The sequence below is a fragment of the Capra hircus genome, chromosome 21, assembly GCF_001704415.2.
Source record: "Capra hircus breed San Clemente chromosome 21, ASM170441v1, whole genome shotgun sequence".
NCBI lineage: Eukaryota > Metazoa > Chordata > Mammalia > Artiodactyla > Bovidae > Capra > Capra hircus.
This window is the reverse complement of record NC_030828.1, coordinates 62713700-62728466: the sequence shown is the minus strand read 5'-3', so window position 1 is coordinate 62728466 and position 14767 is coordinate 62713700.

Below are 14767 nucleotides of genomic sequence, written 5' to 3'. Positions count from 1 at the left end.
AAAGACCTCCTCTCCTTGGGTTTGCTTCACATGTTTGAATAATAGAATTGGTTGGTTGGCCTCACATTGTAAATTATAAACCCGGCCACTGTGGACACAGGTGGGTGCTCCTGGGCTGTGGTGTGTGCAGGTCACGCCATGAGGACAGGGCATTCTTGGGAGAAGCCCATTTGGAAGCATTTATTTTGCCAGAATCTGAGGGCCCTGATTTATTAATGAGACTATTTATAAAAGAGCTTTCTATTTCATTTATTAATTTGGTTTTACTGCTTTCTATGGAAATGTAGTAGTTTTGGGAGAACTTATAGAGCCTGACATACAAGAAACTTCCTAGAAAGATGGTACTGATGGTCCTATTTGCAGTAGCAAAGGAGATGTAGCTATCAGAACAGACTTTTGGATACAGTGGGGAATGATTTGAGATCGTAGCACTGAAGTGTGTATATTACCATAAGCAAAATAAATAGATAGCGGGAATTTGCTCTAGGATGCAGGGAACCCAAATCCAGTGTTCTGTAACAGCCTAGAAGGGTAGGAGGGAGAAGGAGGTGGGAGGGAGGGTCAAAAAGGAGAGGACATATGTACACCTCTGGCTGATTTATGTCAATGTATGGCAGAAACCAACACAACACTCTAAAGTGATTATCCTCCAGTTGAAAATGAAATAAAAATTAAAAAAAAAGAAATTTCCATCATGGAAAACATGCACTTAGGTGACAGTTCTTTTAAAAGTTTGCAAAGGTGGCTTATGCAATAATTGTATGAAATATTTTCAAGAAGTGGATTTTTTTTTGCAGCAACCATGGACTGGGAACTGGAGCATTGGGTTCCATGTGGACTCACTGCTTCGAGGAGGACAGCTTTGTCACTTTTTAGAAGCCTCAATTTTTTTAACTTGTGAAGTAGGTAGAAGGCATGTCAGCCCTTCTCTGAGGATCAAATGAGACCATGAGAAATAGGAAAGCACTTCACAAATGTAGAAGGGTTGTCCAGCTGCCGTCATCATTATAAAGCAAACTATTCTTACAAAGTATCAAATGATAACGTATCTTTTGTGTGTGGTTTTTTTTTTTTTTTTTTTTTTGCCTTCCAACAAAATGAAATATCTGTCTTAGATGAGTGAAACTTGTCACTATCAGTTGCATAAAATACAGAACCTCTAGTTAGCATCAGGAATCACGGACTTGTTAGCATTTGTCAAGATTGAAAAGATAAGATCATTTATTTCACCCTCTCTGTTTTGAAGCTCAGTGGTAAAGATTTCCAGGGGAAGACTAAGTGGGAAGTCCTTTAGGGCATGAGTTTTTGTAAAGAGTCTGAGCCTTAATAATTGTCCTCTCTCTGTGTGTGTGCGCTTTCTCGATTAGAATATCCAACTCCATTGGATTACCACTTGTGAAGTTAGAAAAACAAGACGGCCATGGTGGCCGGAGGACTTGGGGCTGGAAAGGAGGAGGGTGATGATGTCCATCAAAGAGTTCAGCCTTTTGTAGCTGAAACAGGGTCTTTTCAGCAAAAGATTGTCTGTGTCAGAACTTTTGTATAGCTTATTATGGACCATTGGTGTCTTTGCGTTCTGCCACTGATCTTTGGCCTCGCACTTTAAAAAAAATGCTGGTAAACCTCAGCAGTACTAAAGGAACCAAGGTAAGATGGTATGTCTACTCAAGCTGGGATTCTTCTGATGGCGCTGAGTCTTCTCCCCCGAAAAGCTGTCGTTGAGGTGGTGTAGAAACCAGGGGCCCAAGAGTGTGACTCCTTGTGACTTATTGATCCAGTTGCCTTGCTACAAGGCAGAAACTTCATCCAGTGCTTTTATTCCTGCTCAAACAGCAGAGTTCTGTGCTTTGTTTGATCAGAGTTGGAGGGGAGGATTGAGGCTGCTGTTCTCAGTTAACTTCGGAGGGGCTGTTTCTGAGCGACCTGGCATACACAATAACCTGTCCTTTGACTGGCCGATGGGGCGCTCCGATAAGGGCCGCCTGATGTGTCTTAATGGATGCACTACCTCCTCTTGGGGGCACGCACATTCCTGAGATGTCTGGCTCCAACCTGACAGCCTTTTGAACTTCCTATATTCTGAAAGCCCATTACTTGACTTAATAAGTTGGGGGAGATTTGAAGGCTGTCCTTGCCAGGGTTTTTTTCAGACATGTCGAAAGGGGAAGATGTGGTTTGCAAGAAAGGACTTTTCAAAGTTATCTCTGCAAATGATCAGCTTGCTCAAGTCTCTCCTTGACCCTGTGACACACCCCCCTCCCCATGCATTCTTGTCTCAAAAGAAGGGTTCTAACAAGCTGTCTCCCGTTTGTCATACCCCAATGGCTTATCAAATATCTTCCCCAAAGCTTTTATATTGGCCCCACAAACTGATTTCTGTGGGCTCTATGATTTAGTTGCCTGTCCTACTGAACCACTTTTGCCCTTATCTTGAACTTTCTGCTATATTTGACTCTGATAACCACCTCCACCTTCTTGGGGCTTTTTCCCGAGCTTTTATTTTCACATGATTTTCTATTTTTCTTTGTATTTATTTCCCCTCACAGGTCAAATTCTCCAGAAGCAGATTTTGACATGAAGTCCAGGGTGAAAGGTATTTATCAGGATCAACGCATTTGGGGAAAGGGGCATTGATGTAGGTACAAGGATGCCTTGGGTAGCCTGAGGCTCTCTGGGGAGAGTGTCACCTATCAGAGCAGCCATGTCAAGGAGAATTGGGCAGGTCTTTATTCCCACCTGGCTCAGACAAAGATGCTGTGTTCCTGGGAAGGACATGACCTCAGGCAGGCCTGCTGTTTATGGTGGGGAAGATGCTGAAGGAGCTGGCTGCTGGCTGCTGTTTAGAGAGCAAACTCCCTGCTGCAGGGTGGCATGTTCAGGCTAAAAGGGGAATCTGACTGAGGCAGCCCTCATTGCCCCATTTTCTTTCATAAGTCCCCTTGTACCAGGTGGTCACATGTAACCTTAAAAATGAAAGAAGCAGTGGACATTCTCCCCAGAAGAAAGACACACCTCTGCCCGCTGGTAAATACATTGCTAACAATTTGGAAGCATATATAAGTGTTCCAAAATCCCCCAAAAGGTCCTCAATATGGATACATTTAATTATGGTCAAGCTGCCATTATATTTGATTCTTCTCATATACTTCAATTCACATCCATCTATATCCCAAGGAAAATTCCAGAATTCAAACACCTCTGGGTCCTTTCTCCTGTATAATTGTATTTAAGCCTTACCACCCACCTCCCTGTTGGGTACTGAAGATGTTATTTACAAGCTAGGGGACCAAGGTCCTGATCACACTAAGTGGTTGAGGTCAGTTATAGCAAAAAAAAAAAAAAAAAAAAAGTTTTGTTTGCTTCTATGGCTCATGTCTCTTCCACTTTATCTTCCTTCCTCAAAGAGATTTTCAACTCTCAGGGAACTTGTAAATTAAAAGGGGTGTGGGAGACAAGAAAAGTACACAAATACAGGCAGAGCAAGGACAAAGAGATAAGTGTTGTAATATAGACAGGGACACGGTTTGTATGAGAAGGAACATCCCCTTAGGTTCATTAAACATGTGATAATTTCCCCCATCAGAGTCCATGCGAGAATAGTCGACAGAGATAATTAAATGGCCTTTTTGCTTATAAGCTGTCGACATTTCCATAGCAGACATTTCTAGACTTTAGCTGGCTATTTAGGAAATATTTATGAGGCATTCCTTCAGCCCATATGACATCAATAATTATCTCTATATAATAACAAATCATACACTTTTCGTATGTAAGCCTACCTATCTTCTAAGAATTCACAGATGCAAGAGTGGGGTGTGATCAACAGCATACTGAACTACAAAGCCACAGAGAAGCGGGCAATAGCTGCACCACAGAGGGAACCTGACATTTTTGTTGTTTCTCACTGTCTCTGACACAAACTCATTTAAAATGGCTTTAATTATAAATGTATATTATGCAGGCAGCAATGTGTTTGCTATACAGTATAAGATATACTTAGTTTTCCATGTTTTTAATGACAGTTAGCCAACATTTCCTTTATAAAGTTTCTAATCCATTAAACAAGTCCTTGCTATTTGGCCAGAGACTGAAGTGATAGGTCCACAAGAGATGGCCAGAAAATAGTTTAAAAGAATTAGTCAGTGAGTTAGTATAAAAAAATGAGTGAGCAGATTCCTTACTGCCAAATCCTTGAGCCTTCTCTAAGATCTCATCCCACTGGGTTTTTTTTTTTTTTTCTTCTACATTTATATCTGTTGACAAAGATGCAGCTGCCTCTCCTTTCATTCTTAACTTGGTCCTGATGTCAAAAACTTGGCCTCTGGTGCAGAAGAGAGTCTTGGAGACAGAGTTTTAGGTGAAGTAGAAAAGACTAGCTGTATTCCTTTGCCAGCCAAAGGAGGGTGCAGTGGGTTCATACCCCTCAAAACTGTGCCCCAACCTGAGAAGAGTGAGGAGTTTTATAATAATAGTTCAAGGGTGAAGTTTCTGCATTAGGGTGTGTGCAGAGCCTGCACTCCTTTAATCTGGCCTCTGGTGATCCTCTCTCTCTCTCTTTTTTAATTTTTTGGAGCATAGTTGCTTTACAGTGTGGTTCGCTTCTGCTGCTCAGCAAAGTGAATCAGCCATACATGTACATCTATCTTCTCTTCTCTTGGATTTCTTCCCATTTGAAGATATGCTAGAATCAATGGCAGTGTGTCGATTCCAATCTCCCAATTCATCCCACCTCCTCTTTCCCCCCTGGTGTCCATAAGTTGGTTCTCTATGCCTGTGTCTCCATTTCTCCTCTTAATGAGCTTCTCTGGTTCTTTTACTTTGGCCTCAGATGGCCTCTTGATGAGATTTTTGAGGTTATCAAACTGCAATCTAATCTGGAATGAAGAATGTTAACATCTTCCACTGTGGCTTTAGTGCTGTAAAGAGTTTAATGATACTGTCATGTTTATACCTTGACTGGGAACCTGGATCCTTGTTGTTTTTCAGTGCTAGAAAGTGAAAGTGAAGTCGCTCAGTCTTGTCTGACTCTTTGTGACCCCATGGACTGCAGTCTACCAGGTTCCTCTGTCCATGGGATTTTCCAGGCAAATAGCACTGGAGTGGATTGCCATTTCCTTCTCCAGGGGATCTTCCCCACCCAGGGATCGAATCTGGGTCTCCCGCATTGTAGACAGATGTTTTACCATCTGAGCTACCAGGGAAGTCCTAAGTCGTGTCCAGTTCTTTGTGACCCCATGGATTGCAGTGCTCCAGGCTTCCCTGTCTTTCACTATCTCCCGGAGCTTACTCAAACTTACGCCCATTGAATCATAGGTGATGCTATCTAATCGTGTCATCCTCTGCCACCCCCTTCTCCTCCTGCTCTCAATCTTTCCCAGCAGCAAGGTCTGTTTCTAATGAATTGATTCCTTGCATCAGGTGGCCAAAGTATTGGAGCTTCAGCTTCAGCATCAGTCCTTCCAATGAATATAAGGGTTGATTTCCTTTAGGGTTGTCTGGTTTGATCAGCTTGCAGTCCAAGGAACTCTCAAGAGTCTTCTGGAAACCTGGGCTCTGCCCCAAGGCTATTCTAGTGTTTCTTGGCTGCTCCTTCCTTGTCTCTGCCCAAGAGTCTCACAGAGTCCTGCCCAATTTCTGAACTCTCAACTTAATGGACTATTGGGAATTACTATTTACATGGCTATCAAACCCTTGAAACCCAACATGTACAAAATTAAGCTTGGTAGTAGTGATATCAATATCATGTGATATCATAGTTGTAAATAACATGACTTTAAGACTCCAGTTGTCTGAGTTTGAATCATGACCACATACTAGCTATGAGACATTGGGCAAGTTATTTAACTCCTTTGTTATTAAGCGTTCAAACGTGTGAGTTACATGTAAACATAGACCACAAAGAAGGCTGAGCACCGAAGAATTGATGCTTTCAAATTATGGTGCTGGAGAAGACTCTTGAAAAGCCCGTAGAGGGCAAGGAAATCAAACCAGTCAGTCCTAAAGGAAATGAACCCTGAATATTCATTGGAAGGACTGATACTGAAGCTGAAGCTCCAAAACTCTGGCCACCTTATGCAAAGAGCCTACTCATTGGAAAAAACCCTGATGCTGGGAAAGATTAAAGGCCAAAGGAGAAGGGCAGCAGAGGATGAGACTGGCTAGATAGCATCACCAACTCAATAGACATGAATTTGAGCAAACTCCAGTAGCTAGCAAAGGACAGGGGAGCTTGACGCGCCACAGTCCATGGGGTCACAAAGAGTCAGACATGGGTTAGTGACTGAACAACTGGAAAGGAAGTTAGCACAAGGAGTGTTTAGAAACAATCCTGGCATAGAATGAGTACCTGCTTAACCTGCTTAGAGCTGGCTGTTAGTTAAAGCTCTTCTATCCACTTGAAGAGAGGAAATCCATACAAAGAGAAGCATTTGAAAATCAATTCATTGTGAACTTCAGGGTTGCACTTTTGTTTGAAGTTTTGTCCTGTTCTTTAAAGAGTGTGGGACACACTCTCATCTTCTTCACCTCTGAATCATGAATGATAAAGCTCATGGAGTTGTTTGGAAGTTTAAAAATAATAACACCGAAAAGGTGGTACAAAAGTACCTACTCAATGTGGGTGAACTCTCTTCTCCTTGAGTTCCCCCAAAGATTGAATAGCAACAGTGTGCATTTCTTGCCAGAGGAACCGAGAGATAAGAACTGGATCGCTGACCCATCTTGTGAAAGGGCAGCCAGGTCAAGGAAGAAACCACAAAACCCCATCAGAGCCTTACACGGGGAAGAACAGGAATGGGCTGGTGAGAGAGCTGTGGACAGACCGGCACACAGAGAAGACTCACGAATTCTTGTGGTGGGAAGTTATGAAAGGCAGAAGGCAGGAGTTCAGGGCATTGAAGGAGGCTGCTCTTGCTGGACCACAGAGGGGGTCCCTTCCAGAAAGCTCCCTGGTGGGCTCAGAAGCAAGACCAGAGACTCAGGCATGCCATGTGCCTGGCAGAGTCAGCAGGAGCCGGCGCCTGGCACATTTTCTGTTCCAGAAAGCGCTCCAAGCCAAGAGAGAGTGGATTAGGAGGATTTAAAGTACAAAAAGTAAAACAAGCTGGGCTTTTTTAGACAGTCATTCTCAAAGACAGTGAGTGAAATTTGTGTCACTTTAAATAAGGGATATGTCAGCAGGAAAAATAAAGAGGAGAAAGAAAGATTCTCCGTGCTTCTCTTTGTAGTACAGCAAGACAACAAGCAGAGAGGCTTGCCAACTACAGCCTCACCCAACCCTCCTTTGGCCATAAGCTATGATTCCTGCATTTTTTTCTGTGACTCACTCCCACTGCCTGACGTCGATCATCCATTTCTTCAAGACTTCTCCAGTTTTCTTCCTCCCTTGGAGGAAGCCAGCAACTCCCTGTCTCTGACTCCTCTCTATTACTGCAAAGTCCACTGAGTATCTCCTATGGGGCTCAAGAGGGAAGTGTGACATCCTATATAAAGGGAAATAGCTACTTTTATTCTGGAAGAAAGTCTCACTTCTGGGATGAAAAAGACAAAAAGCACTGGACAAAGCATTGGAGTATAAAATAACACCATGGGAAGTTTGTAAAACACCTCTTTTTTAAAATTAATTTTTATTGGAGTCTAATTGATCTATAATGTTGCATTAACTTCTACTGCAGAGCAAAGTGAATCAGCTATGTGTGTGTGTGTGTGTGTGTGCACGTGTGTATATATATGTATATATATTAAAAAAGAGGGTATATATATGTATACATATATATACACATATATATTCCCTCTTTTTTTAAAATTTCCATTCCATTTAGGTCACCATAGAGCATTTATAAAGAGCATTTACACTCATGACTTTATTTAACAAATGAACCCTATATATGGGAAGTAGGATGTGAATTAACTCTATTATATCAAGAAGGGGAGTTGAGAAGTGGTTTTTTGACGTTTCTAGAATTAGTCTGCCGATGATGGAGAAAAGGACTGCTTATGTCACAGAGGGTGAAGGCCATCTTTAGGAGTGCTGGCTGCACCCATACCTATCCTCTCTGCACCACTGCCCGGCCCTGGCCATCTCAAGAATGGACCACTGTTAGCTGTGGCTTTACTCAGTAGTCCCGCCCTCTGGTCAGTGTTGCATGAACCAGGTGTGCACACCTGAATTGATCTCTGCAGGTGTGCAGGGCAAAGGTTAAGGGCTAGAAGGAGTTCTGACGGTTCTACAGCTACTCTTACATTTTGAATTTACATATTTAAACAAAGTTTAAAGCACATCAGTATCTGCATTCCCCCCTGAAACAAGGTGAAGACTTTAAGGTCTTTTAATTCACTGTGAATCCTGCTCATTTCCCCTAAATACTCAGGTATTATCCAATATTTTATTTCGAACTCAATCTTATGCACAAAAGATTAACTAACAGTATCATGAGTATTATTATATAAAGTCGCTTTTCCTTTAGCATTCCCAGCGTGTATTGCCAATGTGCTTAATAATCATTGCTTCTCTCTTCCCTCTTCTTCTGACTTAATTTTCCTACTAAATTATCTCCTATACTTTCAGTATAGGAGAAAATCTGTGGTTAGAATTCTCTCAGTTTTTAAATACCTGAAACTGTTTGCTGAATCTGACAAAGATTATGCCATCTATCAGTAATAGAATGTCCCTAAAAATAAAGACATAAACTAATCAGACTTTTGGTTTTCTCATCCATTAATAAAGTCAGAATCAGGCTGATGAGATGGAAGCTCCCACAATATAAGTACCCAGTTTCCTGATATATTTCTGTTTCAGGAGCCTGTAGGTCACTTCATAGTCACAATATGGCTGCTGAAGCTCTAGCCTTGTCTAAGTTTGAGGCAGAACCCGTGGAAAAAGCAGGAAGCAAAAATAACACATCTATTGATTCTACTCTTCCAAACAAATTACAGCTATTGCATTAGTTTCTAGGTGCACTTCAGCCATTAACACTGCAAAAATTGCGTTCCTACAATGTTCTATGTTCTTTCCATCTCGTCTTCCAATAGAGGAGTTTGAAACTTCTCTATTTTCAAACTTAGGTTTTGCATTTCCTATTAATCTTTCTGAAAGACATACTTGTAGCATTTCTCTATCTCCCAGCTGTCTAATTCTATTGTTTTCTGTGTCAAGCATACTGTTTTACTTGGTTACTGAAATTAAAAATAACATTTTCAATCATTGTAATTTTTATATTTAAGTTTCTTAATTTTTTATAAATTTTTTTTAAATCCTTAACTTGTCCTACATGTTTTTTTTTTTTTCCCTTGCCATTTCTGGCTTTATGGGTGGTGTTCCTTTATATTTTTGAAGATATTAAATATTTTTACTGTTAATTACCTTGCAGACTTCTCAGATTTATGTGGTTTCATAAAGTCAATCTCTCCCAACTTTTAATCCATAGACTGTAATTTGTACTGTTGTATGTTTTGTAATTCTCAGGTTCTAGGTCATTTCCCATGGGCTTTCTCTTCCCTGCAGGACCTGAGGCATTGACATAAAGTTTTGGGTTTGCCTGCTCGCACACACTACAGGGGCTTCCCTTGTGTCTCAGCTGGTAAATAAACCACCTGCAATGTGAGAGACCTGAGTTCGGTCCCTGAATTAGGAAGATCCCCTGAAGAAGGGAAAGGCTACCCATTCCAGGATTCTGGCCTAGAGAATCCCATGGACTTTATAGTCCATGCGGTCACAAAGAGTCGGACATGACTGAGTGACTTTCCGTACACTACAGAGTTCACTGGCTATAAACTAATCCAGGGTGTCCTGAGTTAGGTCTCTGTACTCCATGGGTTTCTCTATTTGATTTCTGTACCCACCACTATGTACCTTTGGGAATCTCACCTGTCACATCAATTCCTATTTTTACCATGGCTTGGGGCAGCAAGTGTCCAACTAGTGGATTGAGATAGTCTCGTCCCAGGTCACAGGACAGGTGATTCTTCTGTTTGTACTTACAGTATTCTTGCTACTTTTAGGTTGCTGTCCTATATTCTCCTGCCTCCAGGCAGGGTGGTGTGCAGTGAGCCAGCTTATAAGCGAACTGGGGCCATATTCTTCAATTTGACCACAAGTTCGGGACTCTGAGTTTCTTCTTCATTTTTGGCCCCTGAATATTTTCTTTCCAGCTTTGGAGCTTAGCAAAATACTGGTTAGGTAATTTATATGTGTCATCTATTATTTCCATGTGTTCAGAGAAAGTAGGATAGTGTTAATATGCTTCATGAGCCATCTTGACCATGAATCAAGAAACTGTAATCTACAGGGGAAAGAGTTGTAAGGAGGGTTGAGAAACACTATTTGCTTAGGACTAGTTGCTTAGATGGAGAATGTGTAACTTGGAGGCTTCATGATTGCCTTCAGGTTGAACTGTAAAGGAAAATAGATGGAGCACATTTGCTGAGTGGGGTCAGATCAGGAAGGGGAGTGTGCTAGGATCCCAAGAGCTTTTCAACTACTGTTTCTAGTCTCTTCTATAGACACACTATACCTTCTGTGCTTGATTCTATAAGGTAAACCATTATCTTCTCTGCGTGTGTGTGGGGGGGATGTACACATATATGTTCAGCCTCTAAATCCTGTCTGACTCTTTGTGACTCCATTGACTGTAGCCCACCAGGCTCCTCTGTCCATAGGATTCTCCAGGCAAGAAGACTGGAGTGGGTTGCCATTTCCTCTTCCAGAGGATCTTCCCAACCCAGGTATTGAACCTGTGTCTCCTGGGTCTCCTACATTGACACGCAGATTCTTTACCACTGAGCCAGGGAAGCGCTACACATGTGTTTATAAAAATTCACTGGAGTGATTTTCTCCACATGCATCAAAAAGTGTTCTATCAAAATGTGGACTTCAACTTCAGGCCCACCAAAAGCCCAACTCTGACTTTCCAATTGGCTCTGAGAGTGAATAGGCTGGTTTGATCAATAGTAGAGGCTCGTATGGATCATTTCATGAAAGTGAAAATGAAAGTTGCACAGTAGTGTCCAACTCTTTGCAACCCCATGGACTATATAGTCTATGGAATTCTCTAGGCCAGAATACTAAAGTGGGTAGCCTTTTCCTTCTCTAGGAGATCTCTACCCAGAGATTGAACCCAGGCCTCCTGCATTGCAGAAGCTTTCACTTTTCACCTTACTTTCAGATGCTTATATAGGTGATTTCAAAAAGCGCAGTTGAAATAAAAACATTTCAATAAACCATACAGTGGAGGCTTCTTAGTTAATTTCTGTGTGTCATCACAGAGTTCCTGAAGCCAGTCAGAGCAGTTGCTTTGGAAATGGGCAAGTTTCATTGTATCTGCCTTGCTGAGTAAACCTAAGCTGCTAAGTTCAACTTACCAACTTTCAAATTTTGTAGTTATGAATACTAAGGATATTTTCATGGTAGCTCAGTGGTAAAGGATCTACCTGAAATGCAGGAGATGTGGGTTCAATCCCTGGGTTGGGCAGATGTCCTGGAGAAGGAAATGGCAACCCACCGAAGTCTTCTTGCCTGGAGAATCCCATGGACAGAGGAGCCTGGCAGGCTACAGTCCGTGGGGTCCCAAAGAGCTGGACATGACCTAGCAACTAAGCAACAGCAACAAGGGCTATTTTCAAGGCTAAAAGCATGAATGTAGTTGACTAGAACAAAGCATCTTTTAATAAATGTGTATTCTCTCATCCTGTCCTTATCCTGTCAAGAGCAGGTGCCCAAGGAAGAAAGAACCAGGGTTGGCCTGGTAGGAAACTGTCTTAGAGGAAGGCTCTGGTGTCACATTTGGGCAGGTGGCCAAGGGGGCATGTGTGCACTTGGAGAAATGTCCATGTCCAATCTTCAGCTGTTCTTGGAAGAGATCTCATGGCTGAAGCCTGCTGTCTGATTAGTATCAGAAGTGAATCATCACTGCATGTTTTTCTCTTTGGAGGTAAAGTGCCTTATGAGGGAGGCGGGCAATGTGTTCATAGGAAGGTGGTTGTTAGGTTCTCTTGACTGTGTTGTTGCTTCTCCCCAGCTTGGCCTGACTTCACCAGCTGGTGTTCAGAATCCACAGAGGTGACACAGCCCTCATCCTACAGACATGATTTACAGAGGGGCAGACAGGGCTTCCCTGGTGGCTCAGACGGCAAAGAATCTGCCTGCAATGCAGGACACCTGGGTTCAGTCCCTGGTTTGGAAACATCCCCTGAAGAAGGGAATGGCTACCCACTCCAGTGTTCTTGCCTGGGAAATCCCATGGACAGAGGAGCCTGGCGGGCCACAGTCCATGGCGTTGCAGAGTCAGTCATGACTGAGGAACCAATGCTTTCACTTTTTCACTTTTAGAACGAGAAAGCTTTTGTCCTGGGCCTCAAGGGAACCATTTGGTCATTTTTAAATACTGTGCTTCTTTTTCCAATTATGCATTTGCTAATGTCCTTTTATTTATTTATTTATTTATTTTGCAGCAAAGGACCAAAAGTGCCTATGCGTTAGGGGAGGGCAGAGAAGAACTAATTTGCATGTCACCTAGTGGTCCTGGATGAGACAGGAGTGTCTCTCTCTGGGCAATGGAAATTAGGGGACACTGCTTATGAAATGCAGGAAGAGTGCTCCCCTGTCTGAGACAGACTGCATCCATGTGTGTGTTAGCCTGATAGTGATGAACAGGCATCTCCCAAAATGAGACTTGATTTAAATGTGTGTGTTTACACATTCACACTTGTGCACATTATTGAGAAGAAAGTGAAAATGAGGCTACGTTAGATGAGCAGGCCCAGGTTGTGTGTGCTCTGGGCTATTTTCCCAGATTCCTAATCCATCTCCCCTTTTCCACATTCACTCAATCTACTCTGCCCAGTGACATTTTCTCAAAGGCACCTCTCACCATGTCACCATTTGAGTTGTTATTCAACTTGTAAGACAAGTACAGAGCTTCAGTCATGGTGTAGGGGCTGCCCACAAAAAGCATTGCTCACTTATCTTTTCTCTGTTTGTGCAAAAGCACGAACCTAGTACAAATGCAGTTTAGTTGGGTTGCCATCCCAGGAAACACCTGTAGGGGAGCGGGGAAGTGAGCTGGAAAAGAGTGTGAGGACAACTCACCGTCAGGGGCAGCAACTGGAGATGATCCATCCACTCCATCCCACGCAGGGGGAGGGAGCTGAGACGCTGATTCTCCCAGACCTCATGGGTGTTGGCTGGGTGCTGTTTCTGGGGCACTGAACAGGCCCTTCTGAGCTGTGTGCCACACGGGCAAAGTGGGTTCTGGTGGCCAGATGAAACTTTCAGCAAAGAAAGCAAAGTACTGACACGGAGATCAGAGCTGATGAACTGAGGGCTAGAGCCATGTAGGAACCCACCCACATCACTCTTTCTCACCTGTAGAAAGGGCACATTATACAGCCATACACAATGCTTATTTAATGAATATATTATATTCTTATCATGACCCTTTTCCCCCAGTCCATCCGTGATGATGCTAAAATATTTCAGCTCACCATATACACCTGAGCTCTGCTTATTTGCTCATTCATTAACTCAGTAAAAAGTTACTAGTTGTTTACTTTAGTCCACAGACTATAGTGATGGCTGGTGATGGTATCTTGAATATGGCACGTAAGCGTCATCTTCATTCAGCTTACAACTTCATGGTGACATTATGTTGTGTCAAGCCTAACGGTGAGGGAAGGACCGAGTGATAAGGGGACATGTAAGAGAGACAGACAAACTTTGCTCCAGGGGCTAGCGAAGCCTCTCGAGTAGAAGTGGTGTATAAGCTTTGACTTACTGAAGGATAGGAAATCACATCTGGTGTAGACTGTGTCATGTAGCAGAAGACCTGTCATCTGTCTTGGATCCAGTGACAAAGAGTTAACAAGATGTAACACACACACACAGGCGTTCCCAGGACAGGGGACTTTGGCAGGTGGTGTTTCTGCCTGAGCTGAACATGAATGGCACGTATCTGCCCCCAGGACTGGAGCATCCATGAACTGCCGGCAGCACTGCCTTGTTATTCCCATTGTGCAGTGAGATTATTCAAGGCATTCTTCTTCTTCTTCTTGGTTTTTTTTTTTTTTTTTTTTTTTTTTTTGGCACACTGAGAGGCATGTGAAATCTTTTCTTAGCTCCCCAACAAGAGATCAAACCTACACTCCCTGTATTGAAAGTATGGAGTCTAAGCCACTGGACTGGCAGGAAAGTCCCAAGGCATTCTTCTTAATAGACCTATAGAGAAGATCCTGGATGCTTACCTTAGCTGGAGCCAGACAATGCCTCCCTAGATGACTCTACATTGTAGGGTCAAGAATGGGCTCTCCAAGAAGATTGTGGAGGATATTTCTTATCCTTTTTCCCCTAATGTATTCAAGAGCTGTATCATCCTTTCCTCTCTCCACACATGGTATCAATCTTTTCAACAAGAAATGTGCATACCTTGAAACTGAACAGTATCATGCTCAATTGCATGGCCATATGTGAATTTTGCAAACCCATGGACTGTAGCCCACAAGGCTCCTCTGTTCATGGGATTCTCCAGGGAAGAATACTGGAGTAGGTTGCCATTTGCTTCTCCAAGGATCTTCTTGACCCAGGCATCAAACCTGTGTCTCTTGCTTCTCTTACGTTGGTAGGCAGATTCTTTACCACTGTGCCATCTGCTGATTGTTTTAAGGAACATTCCAGCACTTGTCCATCTCCAGATGTATCAAGCTACAAACTCTGTCCAAAGATGTTGCCTTCTTAGATCTCAGTTCTGTATGTGTATGTGTGTTTTAATGGCAGGCT